Genomic DNA, 25487 nt, shown 5'->3' on the forward strand with positions numbered 1-25487 from the left:
GCTCCTAGTTTTCTATCTTCTTCAATTTTACATACTGATGTCCTGAGGTTTTTTCTTATTTTAACTTACTGGTTTTACAGCTCATTATCTCAATTTAATAAATAAAAATTAATTCTGCTTTACAAATATATCAAAAATAATAGTTACACTGACTAATTACAAACATGTCATTGAATGAAGCACCTTAGGAAATATCACATAATTGCTTTGGTCCTGATAATAAATAGTGTAGAGTCTCTTGTGCCAATTTCTCTATTCAAATATTCCTTATAGTGATTTCAGTATATAAGAGCTCTTTGGTGAATGTTCCAGGAGGTCATGCTGATAATAAACATGCTTCAAAGAAGCTGTGGTACATATACAGAATGGAATATTATTCAGCCATAAGAAGAAAATAAATCCTACCATTTGCAACAACATGGATGGAGCTAATGTGTGTTATGTTCAATGACATAAGCCATGCAGGAAAGACAAGTATCAAATGATTTCACTCATCGGTGGAGTATAAGAACAAAAAAAAAGCAACAGCAGACTCACAGAACCCAAGAATAGACCTACAGTTACCAAATAGAAAGGGTCTGGGGAGGGTTGAGGGGAAGGGAGGGAGAAGGCGAATAAGGGGCATTACCATTAGCACACATAATGTGTGTGTGGGGGCACAGGGAAGGCAGTAGAGCACAGAGAAGACAAGTAGTAACTCTATAGCATCTTACTACACTGATGAACAGTGACTGTAATGGGGTATGTGGTGGAGACTTGATAATGGGGGGAGTCTAGTAACCACAATGTGGCTCATGTAATTGTATATTAATGATACCAAAATTGTTTTAAACGTTAAAATAAATAAATAAATAAATATGCTTCCAACTTGGCAGGAGATGATAACTGCGATATCTCACATTTCCCCTTATCAAAATATAAAATCTTGTATATGCTACCACAGGACAGATTATGGTACGTAAAATCTGTTAAATAAATTTCAAAATGTTGAGTCAATTTAATTTTCTTCTTTGATATCAATAAAATAACTTAGTATACAAAGATGAGAAGACATATTGGTAAACTTTGTGTGTATTATTTCAGATAGACATCCCTACTAGCATGTCAGCTTTTATACTTTCAATTCCAGTGTCTTTTCCCATCCTGCCCTCTGCAAACCACACTGCTGCTTGAAAGGCAGTGGACTGGAGTGGGCTGAACATACCTTGAAATCAGAACTCAGGCTTCATGACTTGCTCTCCGTGACGTGTTCATCAATTTACTCAATCTTCTTCTGCATACATTTTGATACAACTAAAACGTGATTTATAGCATTGGCAAGGGCATTAGTAGTAATAATTGGAGACTCTGACACATCATTAGCAATTCCAAAAAAGTAATTGTTTTCAAAATTATGCCATAGAAGTAATTTTAAATAGTGTTAAATGGCAATTTCAAAGCCTACTTTAAAATTTTGAGATAAATATACTCTGAGTTTTAAATTTAATGTCAGAAATAATCTTTGCAATTTTCTTTAACAATTAACTTTTTGCCCTTTTTGCCTGTTAGCCAGCAGCAGTAACGATTTACTTTTAAAGGTAAATTAAAGGTGGGAGTATAATCAGTAGAGGCCTCTTTCTCCTTTTCTTGCTTTCTTGCTTTTTTGCCTGTTTCTTTCCTCTCTCCTATTATTACTTCCTTCTTTCCTTCCTTTTCTCCCTCTCCTATTTTTCTTTCCGTCTGTCCTTCCATTTCTTTCATCTTTCTTTCTTTCTTCTTTCCTTTCTTCATTGACAAGCACTCTGTTACTATTTAGGATAATTCTGACAACTTTGCTTTTGAGAAGAAACTAGTACTATTACCACATAATGTATCTTCTAGATAATTTGTATACTTTTAAATATTATTACATTCCTTCCTTCACCAGAGCACTGAAAAAACATTTGGGTAAGAAATGAACAAGTTTGATTACTTGGAAATACATTTTATAGATTCCCAATGAGGGAAAGCACCACAAATCAGATGTTCTTGAAAGAAGAAGAAAGAGTTTGCTTAAAGTGAGAGGATGCAGCATTATATGTCTGAGAAGGTTAATATGACTGAATTATAGGCACAAAGAATTGAATTAAGTAGAGGCGGTAGTTAAATATTTAGAGGACTTTCTTCTACATTTTACTTGATTCATCAAAGCTTTGATTTCTCTGAGAGAAATGCAATCCTCTTCACGGAGTCATTAAAACCTTCTTTCACTTGTTTGTACCTCAGGGTGTAAAGGAAGGGGTTCAACAAGGGGGCAACAGATTTAGTGAGCACTGAGACGCCTTTGTTTACCACCACCTCCTCCTTTGCCGAGGGCTTGATGTAGATGAAGATGCAGCAGCCATAGGTGATGGAAACCACAACCATGTGGGAGGAACAGGTGGAAAAGGCCTTTTTTCTCTGTTGAACAGAAGGGAACCTGAGAATTGTCCTGATGATGTGTGTGTAGGACAGAATCACACACACTAGGGTGATGATGAGTCCAAATACAGCCACAAGGATAACCACTTGTTCTATTACCCATGTATCTGAGCATGAGAACATTAGGAGGGGACCTGCATCACAGATAAAATGATCAGCTGTATTGGAGTCACAGAATTCAAGCTGGAGGCCCAAGCTAAGGGGTGGGAGAATGATCATCAAGACAGACCCCCAACAGCAGAGGACTAATAAGGTACAAACGTACTTTTCATGATGGTCATGTAATGCAGGGGTTTACAGATAGCAATGTAGTGATCAGAGGACATGGCTGCCAGGAGAACAAAATCTGTTGTTCCAAAGAGAACAGAGAAAAATACTTGACTGGCACAATCATTGTAGTTAATGGTATTGTCCCCAGTTGACATGCTGTACAGGAACCTAGGAATACAGGCAGTAGTAAATGATACTTCTAAGAAAGAAAAATTTCTGTGGAAAAAGTACATAGGGGTCTTAAGATGGGAGTCCGCCAATGTGAGGGTGATAGTCGTCAGATTCCCTGTTACACTCAACATGTAGGTGAGAAATAGGAAGATAAAAAGCAGGATTTACAGTTGAGGATCATCTGTGAGTTTCAACATGATAAAACTTATATTTGTGTGTGGTTTCTCATCACTGACTTTGGAACTCTACTCAGTAGGCATTTAAAAATCAAAGAGAGTTTAGGAGGAGGTAGATATTCAAATTCAGCCAAAAGCTAAATCATCTGATTGAAAAATGGAGAGAGGACATGAAGAGATATTTTTCCAGAGAACACCAGTGGATGGCTAACAGGCATATGCAAAGGTGCTCAACATAAATACTCATCAGGGAAATGCAAATCAAACCACAATGAGATATCCTCTCACATTTATTAGAATGGCTATTATCAAAAAGACAAGAAATAACCAACGTTGGTGAAGATGTAGAAGAAAGGGAACCCCTGTTCACTGTGGTGGGAATGTAAACTCGTGCAGCCATTATGGAAAATGGTATGGTGGTTCCTAAAAATAACAATAGAAATATGATATGATCCCGAATGTCTGATTCCAGGTATTTACCTGAAGAAAACAAAATCACTACTTTGAAAGTAAATATGTCTTATGTGTTTATCGGAGCATTATTCATTAATAGCCAAGATATGGAGGCTACCTAAGAGTTCATTAATAGACGAATACATAGAGAAGATGTGGTTCATTTATTCAATGAAATTCAATTCAGCCATAAAAAACAAAAAATATTATTTGAAACAATACAGATGGATCTATAGGCTAATACACTAAATGAAATGAGTAAAACACAGAAAGATAAATATCATAGGATTTCACTTACATGAAAAATCTTTAAAAATAAAACAATCAAACAAATGAATATAGAAATTGACTCATAAATACAGGAAACACACTGTTGCTTCTGATAGGGGAAGAAATGTACATAAGGGTTAAATAAGCAAAGAGGATAAAGAGATACAAACTTCCAGTTATAAAATTAAAAGTTATGGGGATGAATAGTACACCACAGAAATTATACTGAATAATATTGTCATAATTGTATGTTGACAGTTGGTAAATACATTGACCATGATAAGCATATCAAAATGAATAAAATTGTTGAATTATTATGTTGTATACCTGATGTAAATATAACTGTGTATCAACTATGCTAACATTTATAAAAAGGAAGGTTTTGTTGCAAAGAATAGAGTGACATGGATACATGGAACTAATGACTAATGTATATGAGACAAGACTAAAAAGAGTTGATTGAAACGAGCAGATGAGTTACATACAGAAGTTTCAGAAAAGTAGAGAAATATCCATCTGCAAAAGGCTGATCCCTCACACTTCTTTTTAGACTTTCTGCCTAACTCTTTTCATTGCCCTCAACAACGTAAGACTGGACAACATCCTTGGTTCAATTTCCATCTGCATACTGATAACTTTATTTTTATTTTCAGTTTCTAGTAAGAGAACCTAAAATTTCTTTGGAAGAAGCACAAGTCTTTTGAGGGTGTTATGGAAAGACTGCTTCACTTGTTTATTTCTCAGGGTATAAATGAAGGGTTCAACAAAGGGGCAACAGACACAATGAGCACAGAAACCTCCTTATTATTAATGGCCAGCTCATCTTTAGCTGAAGGTTTGCTATATACAAAAATGCAGCTGCCATATGCGATGGAAGCCACAATCGTATGAGAAGAACAAGTGGAAAAGGCTTTTTTCATTTGCTGGGCTGAGGGTAATCTTAGAAACATTCTAACGTTGTAAATATAGGACAGAACTACACACACTAGGGTCATTAGAAAGGTTAAAACACCACCAAATATAACCAGTTGCTCTATGAACCATGTATCTGAGCATGAATTCTTCAGCATTGGAAAAGCATCACAGAAAAAATTGTCAATAACAGAGTCACAGAATTCCAGATTAAGGCTCAAACCAAGGGGTGGAAGGATGATCAATAAGCCAGATACCCAACAACTGAGGATGAGGTTCCTGCAGACTCTGCTGTTCATGATGGACACGTAATGCAGGGGTTTGCAGATGGCCAAATAGAGGTCATAGGACATCACAGCCAACAGAAAATATTCTGTAGCTCCAAAGAGGACAATAAAAAGTATTTGGCTGAAGCAGGCTTTGATGCTGATGGCTTTGTTCCCACTTGATATGATGTAGAGGTATGTGGGGACACAGGCCGTTGTGAGTGCAATTTCTAAGAAAGAGAAATTTTGAAGAAAAAAATACATAGCTGTTTTTAGATGAGAATCCCCCAAGATAAGCAAAGTTATGGTAAGATTCTCAATTAAACTTAACATATATGAGATGAACAGAAATAGAAAAACCAAAATCTCTAGATGTGGGTCACTTGTCAGTACCAGTATGTTGAACATCGTTATTGCTGAATGGCTTCTCATCACTGACATCGCCTATTGCCAATCTTCACATAAAAGTCACAGAAATGGGATCTGAAGAACAACATCAAGCAAAATTGCATGAGCCAGTGTCTATCAGCACGAAGCAAACCCAGTCACATGCATTTCCTTTTGTAAGATGGGTATTGATTAGGTAATTCCCTCAGCTGCACTGAAATCTTCCCGAAGGTATCTAAGCTTATTAGAAGTTTTCTCTTGAAAATTACTGCTACTGAGATTGTTTTAAACATTCCAGTTTCTCCCAATTCACAGCATTATTCCCAATTAATTTTTTAAGTCCATGCTTTGGTTGAGATTTCCCCTGTAGGATCAGGAATTGTTGGTTTTTGAGGCATGGGGCATAGTCTTCTTTTTCCAAAAAATCTTAGACACAAAAGTTAAATCCTAAAATTCCTTTACTTCAACTTGTGGTACCTGATAAAATGGAAATGTATGGGAGATGGTGATTATATCCTACCTAGACTCTCCAGATCCCTCCTCTAGTTTGCTATGTATTATTTAAAAGTCAAGTCATATTTCTCCCAGAAATTAGTCCTTCAACAGCTTTTCTTCTGATTTTCTCTAAGTTCCTCTGTTATTCCTTTATTTTCTATCTCTACTTCAACAGAGAGGACTTTAATGCCTGATTATTTTAATATAACATGAGAAAATATGTGTAAAAATCATAAATACATGAAAGATATCAAGACACTTTGCTCACCTTCCTTTAGGACAAGATGTATGATCATGTTTCAGTGATACACAGTGGTTAGGTATATGGACCCTGGAAGGAACAGTCTGTCTAGGATCAAGTCACATCTCTGTCATCTACTAGTTAAGAAACCTTGAGCAAGTCATTTAATCTCTCTGTGCTCCCGGTTTCCTAATCTGTAAAGTGGAGATAACTTTACAGTGGAATTAACAGAGTAGTAGTAATAGAGTTACTATGAGGTTTAAATGAGTAGTATCAACTCCCATCAAGTACAGTTCTACGTGGAACATTTCCAGGACACAGATATCATGAAAGTAAAAGGAACATTAAACTGTATTTATGAGGCAAAGTGTTTGCAAACAGGAGATGCTTGTCCTTAAAGAGGGGAGATATAAGAAAATGGAATGTTTACCAAAAGTTAATTGAGATATGTATGATGTAAATATATAGATAGATATAACAGATAAATAAGACATAGAGACAGGAGAGAAGAGGAATACAAAGAGAGAGATGAGAAATTTTTTTCTGCAAATCATTCACTATGTGGGACTGCATCAAATTACCAATGCATAAAATGAGTCCTACCATCATTTTCAATCTGGTGGGCTTGAAAACATCACATGACATGCCTTTTCCATTTTTCATTCTTTCAACGAGAAACTATAGCTAAAATGAACTAAAACCTACTAGTAGGATCATCTAAGTGCCTTCCTAGCCACTTGCTCCCTGAGACTTATACTCACCACATATGTACACAAAGTTTCTGGATTTATGAGAAATGTCATAATGCCGAGAAATGTATCCTAATTAAAATAGGATAATTTCTTTATATTTTGGGTAGTTAAAAGGAAGATAATAAAGTTACAATGCAAGTAGGAGCTGAGAAGACCTTCTGGCTCTGCAAAAGTGAGTGGCCTGATTCTCTCCAAACAGCTTTTTTTTTTTTAGATAATTATTTTTTATTGAAGGGTAGTTGATGCACAGTATTACATTACATTAGATTCAAGTGTACAACACAGTGATAAAATATTTATATACATAATTCTAGGTTCCAGCTATCACCCTACCAAGCTGTTACAATATCTTGACTATATTCCTTAAGCTATACATTACATCCCGGTTACTTATTTATTTTACCAATGGAAGTCTGTCTTTTTTTTTTTTTTTTGTGACGGCACCTCTCATACTTATTGATCAAATGGTTGTTAACGACAATAAAATTCTGTATAGGGGAGTCAATGCTCAATGCACAATCATTAATCCACCCAGAGCCTAATTTTCATCAGTTTCCAATCTTCTGAGGCAAAACAAACAAGTTCTTACATGGAGAACAAATTCTTACATAATGAATAAGTTACATAGTGAACATTACAAGGGCAGTCATCACAGAAACTTTCAGTTTTGCTCATGCATTATTAACTATAAACAGTCAGTTCAAATATGAATACTCATTTGGTTTCTATACTTGATTTATATGTGGATACCACATTTCTCTCATTATTATTATTTTTTATAAAATGCTGAAGTGGTAGGTAGATACAAGATAAAGGTAGAAAACATATTTAGTGTTGTAAGAGAGCAAATGAAGATGATCAGGTGTGTGCCTGTAGACTATGTGTTAATCCAAGCTAGACAAGGGCAATAAAACATCCACGTATGCAGAAGGTTTCTCTCAGAACAGGGGGGATGAGGTTCTAAGCCTCACCTCTGTTGATCCCCAGGTTCTCACCTTATGACCCCCCTGCGACTGTGCCTGTCTTACGTTGTTCCTCCCTTGAGGAATCTTACCTGTCTCTGGCTAACCAGTCATCTTCCGGGGCCATACAGGGAAATGTAAAGTTGGTAAGTAAGAGAGAATCCTTATTTTTTGAAATGGTTAGCTTTTTATTTCTTTGCATATTTATGCCCTGTAGCTTCAAGGCCCAGCATTTGCCTTGAGGTATCTTTACCACTTGGAAGAATTATGATACTCGGTAAATTTGATATGAGGCACGAATTCTATTTAAAGGTTGTGATTAGGAAGGAAGAAGAAAAGCTATAGAAGTAGCAGACGGAAGAAAACATGAGAAGATTGATTATTTCTTTGACATATCTTCTTGTAGAGTAACTTCAGCATGGATAGGTTTTAAGCTACTACTTAATTTGCACACACACATTAACATAATAGGAGTATAGTTACATAACTAAAGCATATCTGTAATTACCAGCCATCTCCAGTGAAACCAAGAAAACCAGTTAGGCACCTTAGGCATTTGTGAAAACTTATCTATGATATGGTGGATATTGTCCAACTACACTTGAACAGTCTGAGAGAAATCAGACAAATTAAAACAACCCATTCCTGGGGAATGTTCACGTCCCTTATGTTCTTTTAACAGTAAATAATCTGTAGTTGTAAGATTTTGGAGCGCTACAATTTGTACTTCTACTAATTCTTGGTTGAGTTCCAACAGTATAGATCCAGTCAAATTTGTTGTTTTACTGTATGCACAGGCCAGCTTAGATATCTCCTTCCTCATTCCCATGGCAAGTCCAGGAACTGGTGGGATGAGTGCATCTACAGCTGTAGCAGTGCGTGGATCTTTTTTGGGTTTTTTGATGATCATCTTCTGGCATGAGTCTTCCAGAGAGTGCTGATGTTGGAAGTTCTCTTTCATATCGTATCTTAGTTCATTTTCGGGGTAGCCCAATTAGGCTTTGATCTTCTGTATAAACGCAAACAGACCCTTTGCCTACACTTTTATATGCCCTTTATACCATTGTGTAGAACTCATTGGAGGTTACCACACAGGAACTGCCCATTTTTTTTGTTTTGTTTTGTTTTGTTTTGTTTTTGGTATCACTAATCTACACTTACATGATGAATATTATGTTTACTAGGCTCTCCCCTATACCAGGTCTCCCCTATAAACCCCTTTACAGTCACTGTCCATCAGAATAGCAAAATGTTTTAGAATCACTACTTGCCTTCTCTGGTTGTACAGCCCTCCCTTTTATCCAAACCCCCATGCATGCTAATCTTAATAACCCCCTACTTCTCCCCCCCCTTATCACTCACTACCCAACCATCCCCCCCAGTCTTTTTCCCTTTGGTACCTGTTAGTCCATTCTTGAGTTCTGTGATTCTGGTGCTGTTTTGGTCCTTCAGTTTTTCCTGTGTTCTTATATTCCACAGATGAGTGTAATCATTTGATATTTCTCTTTCACCGCTTGGCTTGTTTCACTGAGCATAATACCCTCCAGCTCCATACATGTTGCTGCAAATGATTGGATTTTCCCTTTTCTTATGGCTGAGTAGTATTCCATTGTGTATATGTACCACATCTACTTTATCCATTCATCTATCGATGGACATTTAGGTTGCTTCCAATTCTTGGCTACTGTAAATAGTGCTGCGATAAACATCGGGGTGCACTGATCTTTCTCATACTTGATTGCTGCATTCTTAGGGTAAATTCCTAGGAGTGCTATTCCTGGGTCAAATGGTAAGTCTGTTTTGAGCATTTTGATGTACCTCCATACTGCTTTCCACAATGGTTGAACTAACTTATATTCCCACCCGAAGTGTAGGAGGGTTCCCCTTCTCCACAGCCTCGTCAACATTTGTTGTTGTTTGTCTTTTGGATGGCAGCCATCCTTACTGGTGTGAGGTGATATCTCATGGTAGTTTTAATTTGCATTTCTCTGATAATTAGTGATGTGGAGCATCTTTTAATGTGTCTGTTGGCCATCTGTATTTCTTTTTTGGAGAACCATCTGTTCAGTTCCTCTGCCATTTTTTAATTTGGTTATTTGTTTTTTGTTTGTTGAGGCGTGTGAGCTCTTTATATATTCTGAACATCAAGCCTTTATCGGATGTGTCATTTTCAAATATATCCTCCCATACTGTAGGGTTCCTTTTTGATCTATTGATGGTGTCTTTTGCTGTACAGAAGCTTTTCAGCTTAATATGGTCCCACTTACTCATTTTTGCTGTTGTTTTCCTTGCCCGTGGAGAAATGTTCAAGAAGAGGTCACTCATGTTTATGTCTAAGAAGTTTTTGCCTATGTTTTCTTCCAAGAGTTTAATGGTTTCATTACTTACATTCAGGTTTTTGATCCATTTTGAATTTACTTTTGTATATGGGGTTAGACAATGGTCCAGTTTCATTCTCCTACATATAGCTGTCCAGTTTTGCCAGCACCATCTGTTGAAGCGACTGTCATTTCACCATTGTATGTCCATGGCTCCTTTATCAAATATTAATTGACCATATATGTCTGGGTTAATGTATGGATTCTCTAGTCTGTTCCATTGGTCTGTGGCTCTGCTCTTGTGCCAGTACCAAATTGTCTTGATTACTATGTCTTTACAGTTGAGCTTGAAGTTGGGGAGTGAGATCCCCCCTACTTTATTCTTCTTTCTCAGGATTGCTTTGGCTATTCGGGGTCTTTGGTGGTTACATATGAATTTTTGAATTATTTGTTCCAGTTCATTGAAGAATGTTGCTGGTAGTTTCATAGGGATTGCATCAAATCTGTATATTGCGTTGGGCAGGATGGCCATTTTGACGATATTAATTCTTCCTAGCCATGAGCATGAGATGAGTTTCCATCTGTTAGTGTCCCCTTTAATTTCTCTTAAGAGTGACTTGTAGTTTTCAGAGTATAAGTCTTTCACTTCTTTAGTTAGGTTTATTCCTAGTTATTTTATTTTTTTTGATGCAATTGTGAATGGAGATTTTTTCCTGATTTCTCTTTCTGTGGTTCATTGTTAGTATATAGGAAAGCCACAGATTTCTGTGTGTTGATTTTGTATCCTGCAACTTTGATGTATTGCGATATCAGTTCTAGTATTTCTGAGGTGGAGTCTTTAGGGTTTTTTATGTACAGTATCATGTCATCTACAAATAGTGACAGTTTAACTTCTTCTTTACCAATCTGGATTCCTTGTATTTCTTTGTTTTGTCTGATTGCCGTGGTTAGGACCTCCAGTACTATGTTAAATAACAGTGGGGAGAGTGGGCATCCCTGTCTAGTTCCCGATCTCAGCGGAAAATTTTCAGCTTCTCACTGTTCAATATAATGTTCGCTGTGGGTTTTTCATACATGGCCTTTATTATGTTGAGGTACTTGCCCTCTATTCCCATTTTGCTGAGAGTTTTAATCATGAATGCATGTTGAACTTTGTCAAATGCTTTTTCAGCATCTATGGAGGTGATCATGTGGTCTTTTTCTTTTTGTTGATGTGGTGGATGATGTTGATGGACTTTCGAATGTTGTACCATCCTTGCATCCCTGGGATGAATCCCACTTGGTCATGGTGCATGATTCTTTGATGTATTTTTGAATTCGGTTTGCTAAAATTTTGTTGAGTATTTTTGCATCTACATTCATCAGGGATATTGGTCTGTAGTTTTCTTTTTTAGTGGGGTCTTTGCCTGGTTTTGGTTTTAGGGTGATTTTAGCTTCACAGAATGAGTTTGGGAGTTTCCCCTCTTCCACTATTTTTTGGAAAACTTTAAGGAGAATTGGTATTATGTCTTCCCTGTATGTCTGATAAAATTCCGAGGTAAATCCGTGTGGCCTGGGGGTTTTGTTCTTTGGTTTTTTTTTTGATTACCGCTTCAATTTCATTGCTGGTAATTGGTCTGTTTAGATTTTCTGTTTCTTTCTGCGTCAATCTTGGAAGGTTGTATTTTTCTAGGAAGTTGTCCATTTCTCCTAGGTTTCCCAGCTTGTTAGCATATAGGTTTTCATGGTATTCTCATATAATTCTTTGTATTTCTGTGCGTCCGTCGTGATTTTTCCTTTCTCGTTTCTGATACTGTTGATTTGTGTTGACTCTCTTTTCTTCTTATTAAGTCTGGCTAGAGGCTTATCTATTTTGTTGATTCTCTCGAAGAACCAGCTCTTGGTTTCATTGATTTTTGCTATTGTTTTATTCTTCTCAATTTTATTTATTTCTTCTCTGATCTTTATTATGTCCCTCCTTCTGCTGACCTTAGGCCTCATCTGTTGTTCTTTTTCCAATTTCGATAATTGTGACATTAGACCATTCATTTGGGATTGTTCTTCCTTTTTAAAATATGCTTGGATTGCTATATACTTTCCTCTTAAAACTGCTTTTGCTGTGTCTCACAGAAGTTGGGGCTTAGTGTTGTTGTTGTCATTTGTTTCCATATATTGCTGGATCTCCATTTTGATTTGGTCATTGATCCGTTGATTATTTAGGAGCGCGTTGTTAAGCCTCCATGTGTTTGTGGGCCTCTGTGCTTTCTTTGTACAGTTTATTTCTAGTTTTATGCCTTTGTGGTCTGAAAAGTTGGTTGGTAGGATTTCAATCTTTTGGAATTTACTAAGGCTCTTTTTGTGTCCTAGTATGTGGTCTATTCTGGAGAATATTCCATGTGCACTTGAGAAGAATGTGTATCCTGTTGCTTTTGGATGTAGAGTTCTATAGATGTCTATTAGGTCCATCTGTTCTACTGTGTTGTTCAGTGCTTCCGTGTCCTTACTTATTTTCTGCCCAGTGGATCTATCCTTTAGGGTGAGTGGTGTGTTGAAGTCTCCTAGAATGAATGCATTTCAGTGTATATCCCCCTTTAGTTCTGTTAGTATTTGTTTCACATATGCTGGGGCTCCTGTGTTGGTTACATGTATATATTTAGAATGGTTATATCTTCTTGTTTGACTGAGCCCTTTATCATTATGTAGTGTCCTTCTTTATCTCTTGCTACTTTCTTTGTTTTGAACTCCATTTTGTCTGATATTAGTACTGCAACCCCTGCTTTCTTCTCACTGTTGTTTGTTTGAAATATGTTTTTCCATCCCTTGACTTTTAGTCTGTACATGTCTTTGGGTTTGAGGTGAGTTTCTTGTAAGCAGCATATAGATGGGTCTTGCTTTTTTATCCATTCTCTTACTCTGTGTCTTTTGATTGGTGCATTCATCCCATTAACATTTAGGGTGACTACTGAAAGATATGTACTTATTGCCATTGCAGGCTTTAAATTCGTGGCTACCAAAGGTTCAAGTTAGCCTCTTTAGTATCTTACTGCCTAACTTAGCTTGCTTATTGAGCTGTTATATACACTGTCTGGAGATTCTTTTCTTCTCTCCCTTCTTGTTCCTTCTCCTCGGTTCTTCATATGTTGGGTGTTATGTGCTGTGCTCTTTCTAGGAGTGCTCCCATGTAGAGCAGTCCCTGTAAGATGTTCTGTAGAGGTGGTTTGTGGAAAGCAAATTCCCTCAGCTTTTGTTTGTCTGGGAATTGTTTAATTTCACCGTCATATTTGAATGATAGTCGTGCTGGATACAGTATCCTTGGTTCAAGGCCCTTCTGTTTCATTGTATTTAATATATCATGCCATTCTCTTCTGGCCTGTAGGGTTTCTGTTGAGAAATCTGATGTTAGCCTGATGGGTTTCCCTTTATAGGTGATCTTTTTTTCTCTAGCTGCCTTTAACACTCTTTCCTTGTCCTTGATCTTTGCCTTTTTAATTATTATGTGTCTTGGTGTTGTCCTTCTTGGATCCTTTCTTTTGGGGGTTCTGTGTATTTCCATGGTCTGTTCGATTATTTCCTCCCCCAGTTTGGGCAAGTTTTCAGCAATTATTTCTTCTAAGATACTTTCCATCTCTTTTCCTCTCTATTCTTCTTCTGGGACCCCTATGATACGGATATTGTTCCTTTTGGATTGGTCACACAGTTCTCTTAATATTGTTTCATTCCTGGATCCTTTTGTCTCTCTCTATGTCAGCTTCTATGCGTTCCTGTTCTCTGGTTTCAATTCCATCAATGGCCTCCTGCATTCTATCCATTCTGCTTATAAACCCTTCCAGAGTTTGTTTCATTTCTGCGATCTCCTTTCTGGCATCTGTGATCTCCCTCCGGACTTCATTGCATTTCTCTTGCGTATTTCTCTTCATCTCTATCAGCATGTTTTTGATTCTTACTTTGAATTCTTTTTCAGGAAGACTGGTTAGGTCTGTCTCCTTCTCTGGTGTTGTCTCTGTGATCTTTGTCTGCCTGTAGTTTTGCCTTTTCATGGTGATAGGAATAGTTTGCAGAGCTGGGACTGGTGACGGCTGGAAGGACTTCCTTTCTTGTTGGTTTGTGGCCCTCCTCTCCTGGTACAACAGCGACCTCTTGTGGCTTGTGCTGCGTAGCTGCGCGCAGACAGGGCTTCTGTTTCCTGCCTGGCTGCTATGGAGTTAATCTCCGCTGTTGCTGTGGGCGTGGCCTGGCTCGGGCAGCTGCTCCAAAGTGGTGCAGTCACGTTGGAGCAGGAGCGGCTGGAAGGATATTTATCTCCGTAAGGGGCCTCCCTGCTCCCTGCAGCCAAGGGGTTAGGGTGTCCAGAAATCCCCGGATTCCCTACCTATGGATTAATTGTCCCACCCTGCCCCTTTAAGATTTCCAAAAAGCACCCGCCAAAACAAAACAACGACCACAAAAAAAAAAAAAAAGAAATTTTTTTAATTAAAAAAAAAAAGGTGGTCTCTCGTTTTTCTTTATTCTCCAGTGCCAGCCTCAGGCCTCTGCTAACCTGTCTTTCTGCCCTGTTTCCCTAGTATTGGTGTCCCTATCCCTTTAAGACTACCAAAAAGCACTTGCGAAAAAAAAAAAATGGGCGCTCGCTTTTATGGTGTCCTCCTGAGCCAGGCCACCGATGCCCGCTCACTGTTCTTGCTGCCGTTTCCCTAGTTGCTTATTGGGGTCCCTATCCCTTTAAGACTTCCAAAAAGCGCTCACCAAAACAAAACAGCAAAAAAGCAAAAAAAAAAAAAAAAGAAAAAGAAAAAATGGTCGCGCGCTTTTCTTATGTCCTCCAGCACCTGGCCTCCAGTGCCCGCTCACTGTTTTTGCTGCCCTGTTTTCCTAGTATCCAGGGCCCTGCACTCTGTCCCGGATGGCCGGGCCTGGGTGTTCGGCATTCCTGTGCTCTGTCTCCCTCCCGCTCTGCCTATTCTTCTCCTGCCAGGAGTTGGGGGGATGTGCGCTCGGCTCCTGCCGGGCTGGGGCTTGTATCTTACCCCCTTCGCGAGGCGCTGGGTTCTCTCAGGTGTTCTCTCAGATGTGGTCTGGATGTTGTCCTGTGTCCTCTGGTCTTTATTCTAGGAAGGGTTGTCTTTGTTATATTTTCATAGATATATGTTGTTTTGGGAGGAGATTTCCGCTGCTCTACTCACGCATCCATCTTCCACCCCTCCCAAACAGCTTTTTATACTAACAGCTCAACTTATTAACTCCTTCTATAACAGTTGTGTAGAAAATAGCTGAATAAAAAGCCCTTGGAGGATCTGATTCAAAGCCTCCGATGAGTATAAAATATGATGTACTTTGCCATAAAATTCTATGTAAAGCACCAATAGGGATAATGTCCTTAGAGAATAAGAAACATTAATAGCAACCAGCTCATTCCAAGTGTAAAACATAAGTTTCCAATGATAATTCAGAAGCAGATTCTTATATATTTGTTCACACATTGTTTTTGCAATGCAATGAATATGAAGACAGCCTTCTGATCTATAATTATACTGATAATTAATATTTAATATGAAAAAATTCAACTGTACATGTGGAGACTAAAAAAAAGTTATGGAAACAGTAATATCCAGAATAAACATTATTATTTTGATGTTTTCCTTCCATATATTGCCCATAGTAATATGTAAGTGCTGCACTTATTACAAGTTTAACACAAAGAATACCACACAGGAGCAGCCCAATGGGAGCCATTCATAGGGCAAGGAATGGGGGATTGGCAGGCATGGAATTTCCATGCACTCTCTTGGAGTACCACCCTCCCAGGACAAGTTTTTAATTTATTAAGTATCATTGATATACAACCTCATGAAGGCTTCTCATGAAAAACATTGTGGTTTCAATATTCACTCATATTAACAAGTCCTCATCGCCCTCATTGCAGTCACTGTCCATCAGCAGAGTAAGATGCTATAGATTTATTACTTGTCTTCTCCATGTGGCACTGCCTTCCCTGTGACCTACCTATATTGTGATTGCAAATTATAGTGTCCCTTGATCCCCTTCTCCCTCCCTCCCCACGGAACATCTCAAACCCTTTCCTTTGGTAACCACTAGTCCCTTCTTGGAGTCTGTGAGACTGCTGCTATTTTGTTCCTTCAGCTTTGCTTTGTTGTTATTCCACAAATGAGTGAAGTCATTTAGTACTTGTCTTTCTCTACTTGGCTTATTTCACTGAGCATAATACCCTCTAGCTATATCCATGTTGCGGCAAATGGTAAGATTTGTTTTCATTTTATGGCTGAATAATATTCCATAGTGTGTATGTACCACATCTTATTTAGCCAGTTATCTACTGATGGACACTTAGGTTGCTTCAATACCTTGACTACTGTAAATAGTGCTGCAATAAACACAGGGGTGCATATGCCTTTTTGAATCTGGGATCTTGTTTTCTTTGGGTCAATTCCTAGGATTGGAATTCCTGGGTCGAAGGGAATTTCTATTTTTAATTTATTGAGGAAACTCCATATTGTTTTCCACAATAGTTGAACTAATTTACATTTTTACCAACAGTGTAGGAGGGTTCCTCTTTCTCAACATCCTTGCCAGCATTCATTGTTCCTTGTTTTTTCCAAGTTGGCCATCTTAACTGGTGTGAAATGATATTTCACTGTAGCTTTATTTTGCATTTCCCTGATGATAAGCAAGGTGAAGCTTATCTTTTCATCTGTCTGTTATCCATCCAAATTTCTTGTTTGGAGAAGCGTTTGTTCAGATCCTCTGCCTATTTTTTTAAATTGGGTTTTGTGATTTTTGGGTGTTGAGGTGAGGGAGCTTTTTATATATTTTGGATGTTAATCCCTTATTGGACAGATCATTTATGAATATATTCTACCACACTGTAGAAGGACTTTTTGTTCTGCTGATGGTGTCCTTTGTTTGGACAAAAGCTTTTTAGTCTGATATAGTCCCACTTGTTCATTTTTTACTTTGTTTCCATTGCCTACAAATATATTTTCAGGAAAAAGTTGCTATGAGGGAATTTTTCCTATGTTTTCTCTATGAGATTTATGAAGTTTCATGACTTACATCCAGCTTCAGGTCCTTGTACCATTTGAGTTTACTTTTGTGTACAGAGATAGACAAAAACCCAATTTCATTTTCTTACATGTATCATGTTTACCAACATCAATTGTTGAAAAGGCTGTCATTTCCCAATTGTAAATCCATAGCTCCTTTATCATACATAAATTGGCCATGCACATGTGGGTTTATATCTGGGTTCTGTATTCTGTTCCATAGATCTATGTGTCTGTTCTTGTGCCAATAACAAATTTTTTTGATTACTGTTGCTTTGTAGTAGAGCTTGAAGTTAGGGAAAACAATTAAGATTTTGTTCTTCCTTCACAGGATTGGTTTGGCTATTCGGTATCTTTGTGGTTCCATATGAATTTCAGAACTATTTTTCTGGTTGGTTGAAGAATGATTTTGGTATTTTGATAGGGATTGCTTCAGTCTGTATATAGCTTTAGGCAGAAAGGCCATTTTGACAATATTAATTCTTCTTATCCGTGAGCACGGGATATGTTTCCATTTATTGGTGGCTTCTTTAATTTCTCTCATTAGTGTCTTGCAGTTTTCAGAGTAGAGGTCTTTCATCTCCTTGGTTAGGTTTATTCCTAAAGGAATATTTTATTCTTTTTGATGCAATTATAAATGGAGTTGTTTTCCTGTTTTCTCTTTCTGCTAATTCTTTCTTAGTATATAGGAATGCAACAGATTTCTTTGTATTAATTTTGTATCCTGCAACTTTGCTGAATTCAGTTATTTGTTCTAACAGGTTATTTTGTGGAGTCTAGGGTTTTCTATGTATAATACCATGTGTCTGCAAACAGCGAAAGTTTAACTTCCTCTTAACCAGTTTGGATTCCTTGTATTCTTGGTGTCATATGATTGCCATGGCTAGGACCTCCAGTAATACGTTGAATAAAAGTGGGGACGACATGCATCATTGTCTTTTTCCTGGTGTTAAAAGAAAAGCTTTCAGCTTCTTGCCATTAAGTATGATGTTGGCTGTGGGTTTGTCATATATTGCCTTCATTATGTTGAGGTACTTGCCCTCTATACCCATTTTGTTGAGAGTTTTTATCATGAATGGATGTCGAATTTTGTCAAATGTTTTTTTAGCATCTATTGAGATAGTCATGTAGTTTTTGGGCTTCTTTTTGTTGATGTGGTGGATGATGTTAATTGATTTTCAAATATTATACCATCCTTGTATCCGTGGAATAAATCCCACTTGGTCATGATGGATGGTCTTTTTGAATTTGGTTTGCTAATATTTTGTTGAGGATATTTGCATCTATGTTCATCCGGAATATTGGTTTATAATTTTCTTTTTTGTATTGTCTTTGTCTGGTTTTGTTATTAGAGTGATTCTGGCTTCTTAGAATGAATTTCGAAGTATTCCCTCCTCTTCTACTATTTGGAAAACTTTAAGCGGTATGGGTCCTGGTCTTCTCTTAAGGTTTGGTAAAATTCAATGGTGAAGCCATCTGGACAGGGGTTTTGTTTTGGGTTAGTTTTTTGATTAACAATTGAATTTAGTTTTTGTTAATTGGTATGTTCAGATTTTCTGTTTCTTCTGGGTCAGTCCTAGAAGGTTGTGTTTTTCTAGAAAGTTGTCAATTTTTTCTAGGTTATCCAATTTTTTAGCATATAATTTTTCATAGTATTCTGTAATAATTCTTTGTATTTCTGTGATGTCCATAATGATTTCCCTTTTTCATTTGTGATTCTGTTTATGTGTGTAGACTTTTTTTGTCTTAGTAAGTCTAGCTAGGGGTTTACCTATTTTGTTTATTTTCTCAAAGAAATAAGTCCTGGTTTCTTTGATTCTATTATTTTATTCTAAATTTTATTTATTTCTTTTCTGATCTTTATTATGTCCCTCCTTCTCTGACTTGGCTCCTCATTTGTTCTTCTTTTTCTAGTTTCATTAACTGTGAGTTTAAAGTGTTTATTTGTGATTATTCTTCTTTCCTGAGGTAGGCCTGTATTGCTATATACTTTCCTCTTAGAACTGCCTTCACTGCATTCCACAGGTTTAGGGGCTGTTGAGTTGTTTTCATTTGTCTCCATATACTGCTTGATCTTTGTTTTTATTTGGTCACTGATCCTTTGATTATTTAGGAGCATGTTGTTAAGCCTCCATGTATTTGTGGGCTTTGTTGTTTTCTTTGCATAATATCTTTCTAATTTCATACCTTTGTGGTCTTAGAAGTTGACTTGGACAATTTCAATCTTTGTGAATCTACCAAGGCTCTTTATGTGGCCTAGTATGTGAACTATTCTGGAAAACATTGTGTGTACTCTTGAGAAGAACATGTACCCTGTTGCTTTTGTGTGGAGTGTTCTGCAGACTTCTGTTAGATCTATCTTTTCTAATGCATTGTTCTGTTCCTCTGTCTCCTTACTTCTTTTATGTATGTTTCATCTGTTTTTTGGTGTGAGTGTTGTGTTGAAGTCTCCTAAGATGTATGTGTTGTATTATATTTTCCCCTTTAATTCAGTTAGCATTGGTTTTACATATTGAGGTACTTCTGTATTCAGTGCATAGATACTTATAATGGTTTTATGCTCTTGTTGGACTGACCTCTTAATCATTATGTAATATTCTTCTCTGTCTCTTTTTACTTTATTTTGAAATATATTTTGTGTGATATAAGTACTGTTACCCCTGCTTTTTTTCTCCCTCTTATTTGTATGAAATGCCTTTTTTTACCCTTTCACTTTAGTCTGTATATGTCTTTGGCTTGAAATGTGTCTCTTGGAGGCAAAATACAGCTCTCACCAGAGAAAATAATCCTTCAGTAAAGTTAGCAGAACAGCTAATTTTAGGCAAATAGAAAATTAAATCAGCTACTCACAAAGTTTGTCAAGGAATACACAGAGTACAGAATATGACACCTGATATATAAAGAGTGGAGGAGAAAGAAATAGAATGGAGAAAAAATAGTACCTTTAGATTATATTTGAAATAGAGCAATAAACAATTCAAGACAGACTTTTAAATGGCAAGGAAGCTATCCTTGAACCTTGGGTGAGCACAAATCTAAAGCCTACAATGGCAATAAGCACACATCTATACATAATTGCCCTAAATGTAAGTGGACTGAATGCACCAATCAAAAGACATAGAGTGACAGAATGGATAAAAAAACAAGATCCATCTCTATTTTGCCTACCTTTTCCTCTGTCACCCCTCTCACTGCTGGGAAGTCTTTCAAATGGCCCACTGTGCTTTCTTTCTCAAGGGGGAGGTTTTTAGAGTATGCTTCTTCTCCACAGGCAGCTGGCTTCTCAGCCTCCTGGAGTGTTCTGCCCATCTCTGTTGTCCAGCCCCGCCCATCACCAGGGCACCGTGCAATGTGGGTTGTGTTCCTGGAGCACATTCCCAGGGTCAAGTGTTCAGGGTGCTGGGCTCCTACTCCCTTCCAACTCGGTTCCTCTTCCTCCAGCCTGTGGGCCAGGGTGGGGGAAGGGCTTGAATCATGCTGGATTGGGGCGTTGTCCTTTACCCTTTTCTATAGGGTCTTCTCTTCTTCCCCAGATGTAGGTGGTCAATTCCACAGTCTTCAGGTTGTTTTCAGACTTAGCTTTATTTTCTGTGTTTTTGTGTTCTATGTGATTTTGGGAGGAGTTTTTTGGTTATCTGTATTTCTTTGAAAAATATCTATTCTGATCCTCTGCCCACTGACATTTTTAAATTTGGCTGGCTAATATTTTGTTGAGAATCTTTACATCAATGTTCAGGATATTGGTCTGTAATTTTTTTTGTATCATCTTCATCTGGTTTTGGTATTAGAGTGATGCTGGCCTCATATAATAAGTTTGGAAGTATTACCTCTTCTTCTACTTCTTGAAACACTCTAAAAAGGATATGTATTGGCCCTTCTTTAAATATTTGGTAGAATTTAGCTGTGATGTCTTCTTGTCCTGGCTATTTCTTTGTTTGGAGTTTTTTGACTACCAATACAATTTATTTACTGGTAAATTGTTCATATTTTCTGTTTCTTCCTGGGTCAGGCATGGAAAATTGTATGTATCTAGGAATTTGTTCATTTATTATAGGTTGTCCAGTTAATTTGCATATAGTCTTTCTTATAGACCTCTAATAATTCTTTGTATTTCTGTGGTTATCAATGTTAACTTCTCCGTTTTGTTCTGATTTTGTGTCCTCTCTTATTTTCTTGAGTAAGTCTGACTAAGCATTTGTTTATTTTCTTTATTTCCAAATATACTCAACTTGTAGGTAAAAATGGAAATGTATAAAACAAAATCTCAAGTTGTAGATACTGTGTGAGTCCCAGCAGGATGAACACCGTTACTGCTAAGTTCTCGTTTCTGATTTACTGTTTTTTGTATAATCTGCAAGTAGGAATCAATAATATAATAAATGAAAAAAGTGTTATAAAATCAAGTAGTGATGGATGTAGCTGCAAGTGGAAAACCACAAAGTATTTATTTTCTTTTTATTACAGATTTATTGAGATATAAATGATACATAACAATTTGTAGGTTTAATATGTACAACTTAATAGTTTGATGTACATATATATTGTGAAATCATTATTGCAATAAGAATATTAACATTTCCATCACTTATATAGGACCTTGAATTACTTTTGGAGGGGTTTTGTGCTGAGCATATTTAAAATATATTCCTTTAGCAACTTTTAAGTATACAATACAATATTTAAACTATAGTCACAGTGCTATACACTATATCTCAATAAATTATTGATCTTAGAAACTGGAAGTGTGTACCCTTTGATTAGCATTTCCACATTTACCCCTACCTCTCAGCCTAACAATCAAAATCTACTCTCAGTTTGTATGAGTTCAGCTTTTAACCACCCACATATTAGTGAGATCATACAATACTTGTCTTTCTATGATTTATTACTTAACACAATGCATTCAATCAAATTTCATCAATGTTAAAAATGACAGAATTTCCTTCTATTGATGACTGAGTAATATTCCTATTAAGGATCACAGATTTCACATGAATCATATTTCCTTTAACCTTTACACCATTGACAAACAATTAAGTGGTTTCCATGTATTTGTTAGAGTGTACTATGCTTCAGTAAAAATGAAAGTACAGATACCTCTCTGAGATAGTGATTTCATTTTCTTCTGATATATATCCAAAAGTGAGATTGCTGGGTCATATGGCAGTCCATTTTTAATTTTTTAAGAAGCCCCTGAATTTTTTTGAAATTAGCTGAAACAATTTACACCCCCATCAGTAGTGTACAATACTTTTCATTCTGCAACATCCTCACCAGCATTTATCATGTCTCTTTGATGACAGCCATCCTAAGAGTTATGATTTCTATTGTTTTTTTAACTTGCATTTTCTTGATGATTGCAGTATTAAACACTTTTTCATACATTTGTTGGCCATTTGTATGTCCTTGGAGAAATATCTTTCCAAGTCTTTTGTCCAGTTTTGGTGGGGTTGTTTTTGTTGCTGCATATTTTGGTAAGAAGTTTCTTATATGTTTTGTATATTAAAATCTTATTGTTAATGGTTTGCAAATATTTGTCCCATTACATAGGGTGCCCATTTGTTTTGTTGATTCTGCCATTGCTGTTTAGAAGCTCTTAGTTTGTTGTAGTCCCATTTGTTTGTATTTTGTTTTTGTTGCCAGTGCTTTTGGTGTAATGTCAAAAAATACTGAGTCAGTGTCAAGGATTTTTTGCCATGTTTTTTCTATAAATTTTATAGTTTCATTTCTTACATTTTAGTTAATTTTTGTGAGTTGATAAGATAGGGATCTGGATAGAGAAAGATATTCCATGCAAATGATAATGAAAAATATTTGGAATGGCAGCAATTCTGTCAGGCAAGATGGACTTTGAAAGAAAGACCATAACAAGAAGCAACAAAGGACATTATATAATGATTAATGGCTCAATCCTGTGAGAAGACACATCTATAAATAGATATACATCCAACAGAAGAGCATCTAAATAAATAAAGCAAATATTAACACATATAAAGGGAGATGGTAAAACAATAATACTATAAGGATTTAACACCCACTTACAACAATGGATAGATCATCTAGAGAGAAAGTCAGTAAGGATAACATGCATTTGAACGACACAAGGGACCAATGAACTTAACAGAAAAAGAACATTACATCTAAAATCAGCAGAATACATATATTTTGCAAGTGCACACAGTACATTTACCAGAATAGACCACATGTTATGCCCAAGCAAGTCTCAATAAACTTAAGAAGATTGAAATCATATCAAACATTTTTTTTACCTCAATGGTGTGAAACTAGAAACAATCACAAGAAAAAAAAAAAACAAGGAGGCTAAAGTGCATGCAACTAAATAACCAATGGGTCATGAAAGAAATCAAAGAGGAAACCAAAAAATACTTGATGAAAAATGAAAACAGAAATAAAATGATTCAAAATACTTTGGATGTACGAAAACCAGTCCTAAGAGGAAAGTTTATAATGATACAGTCATAACTCAAGAAGGAAGAAACACCTCAAATAATCACTCTAATCTTGCACCTAAAGGAACTAGAAAAATAATGACAAACCAAATCCAAAGTTAGTAAAAGAAAGAATATAGTAAAGGTAAGAGCATAAATAAATAGAGACTAAACAAATACAATCAATGAAACTAAGAGCTGGTTTTTTTAAAGAATAAAGAAAATTGACAAACCTGTAGCTAGACTCATTAAGATAAAATAGAGAACTCAAATAAATAAAATCAGAACTCAAAGAGAAGTTACGATCAGCACCACAGAAATACAAACAATTGTAAAAGATCACTGTGAATAATTATGTGCCAGAAAATTGGACAACTTAGAAGAAATGGATAAATTGCTAGAAACCTTCAATCTTCCAAGAATGAACCAGGAAGAAATAGAATTTCCAGAGTACTAACAATAATATTTAGTTGACAATCAAAATACCCAACAAACAAAAGCCCAGGACCAAATAGTTTCACAAGTTAATTCTTTCAATCAAAGGAGAGTTAACTGTTCTACTCAAACTATTCCAAAAAATAAAAGAGAAAGGAAGATTTCCAAATTCATTCTACAAGGCCAATGTCACCATATACCAAAGCCAGACAAACACACTACAAAAAAAAAGCCCACTACAGACTAACAACCCTTGTGAACATAGATGCAAATATACACAACAAAATAATTACAAACCAAATTTTAAAAATATACTGAAAAGATCATTCATCAAGATTAAGTTGGATTTATTCCAGGGATGCAAGTATGATTGAATATCCACAAATCATAAATATGATGTATCAGATTTAAAAAAGGAGGGATACACACCATATGATAATCTCAATAGATGCTGAAGTACATATTACAAAATTTAACATCCATTCATGTTAAAAACAATCAACAATGTAGGTATAAAAGGAGCATACTTCAATATAATAAAGGCTGTCTATGACAAAACAACAGCTATCATTGTACTCAATAGTGAAAAACTGAAAACTTTCCCTCTAAAATCAGCAAAAAGACAAGATTATCCACTCTCATCATCTCTCTTCAATATAGTACTAGACATCTTAGACACATCGATCAGGCAAAGAAAAGAACTAAAATGTATCAAAATTGTAAAGTAAGAAGTAAAATTGTCATTATTTCCAAATGGCATGATACTGTATACAGAAAACACCCAAGATGTCACCAAGAAACTATTAAAATTAATTAATGAATTCAGTAAAGTAACAGAATACAAAATCAATATACAGAAAATTATTATTTCTATGTACAAATAATGAACAAGCAAGAAGAGAAATCAAGAAAACAATCCCACTTCCAATGGCATCAAAAAGAATAAAATACCTAAGAATGTATCTATCCAAGTAAGTGTGCAATCTATACTTTGAAAAGCATAAAACATTGATGACACAACAGCATAAAATCAAAGATGACACAAAAATATCCGATGCTCATTGACAGGAAGAATTAAAGTTGTTAAAATGGCCCTACAACCCAAAGCAATACATATATTCGGTGGAATCCCCATCAAAACACCAATTATAGTTTTTACACAGCTAAAGCAAATATCCTAAAATTTGGTATCACACAAAATCCCAGATAGACAAAGCAGTTTTGAGAAGGAAATACTAGGCTGGAGGTCACATGCAGTAATCAAAACAGCATGGTACTGTCACAAAAACTGACACAATGACTGGTGGAACAGAATAGAGATCCCAAAAGTAAACCCACACTTAAATGACCAATGAATCTATGACAAAGGAGACAAGAACATACAAGGGAAAAAGTCTCTTCAATAAGTAGTGCTGGGAAAATTGGAAAGCTATATGCAAAAGAATGAAATTGGG

The 25487-nt window shown here is 36.3% G+C and overlaps 1 pseudogene; it reads right to left on the minus strand.

Annotated features, from left to right (window-relative positions):
- Positions 1–2163: 2163 nt before the first annotated feature.
- Positions 2164–3011, minus strand: LOC118935475 (olfactory receptor 6C2-like; annotated as a pseudogene).
- Positions 3012–25487: the final 22476 nt, after the last annotated feature.

This window comes from Manis pentadactyla, chromosome 10 (genome assembly GCF_030020395.1).
Source record: "Manis pentadactyla isolate mManPen7 chromosome 10, mManPen7.hap1, whole genome shotgun sequence".
In the NCBI taxonomy this organism is placed as follows: Eukaryota; Metazoa; Chordata; class Mammalia; order Pholidota; family Manidae; genus Manis; species Manis pentadactyla.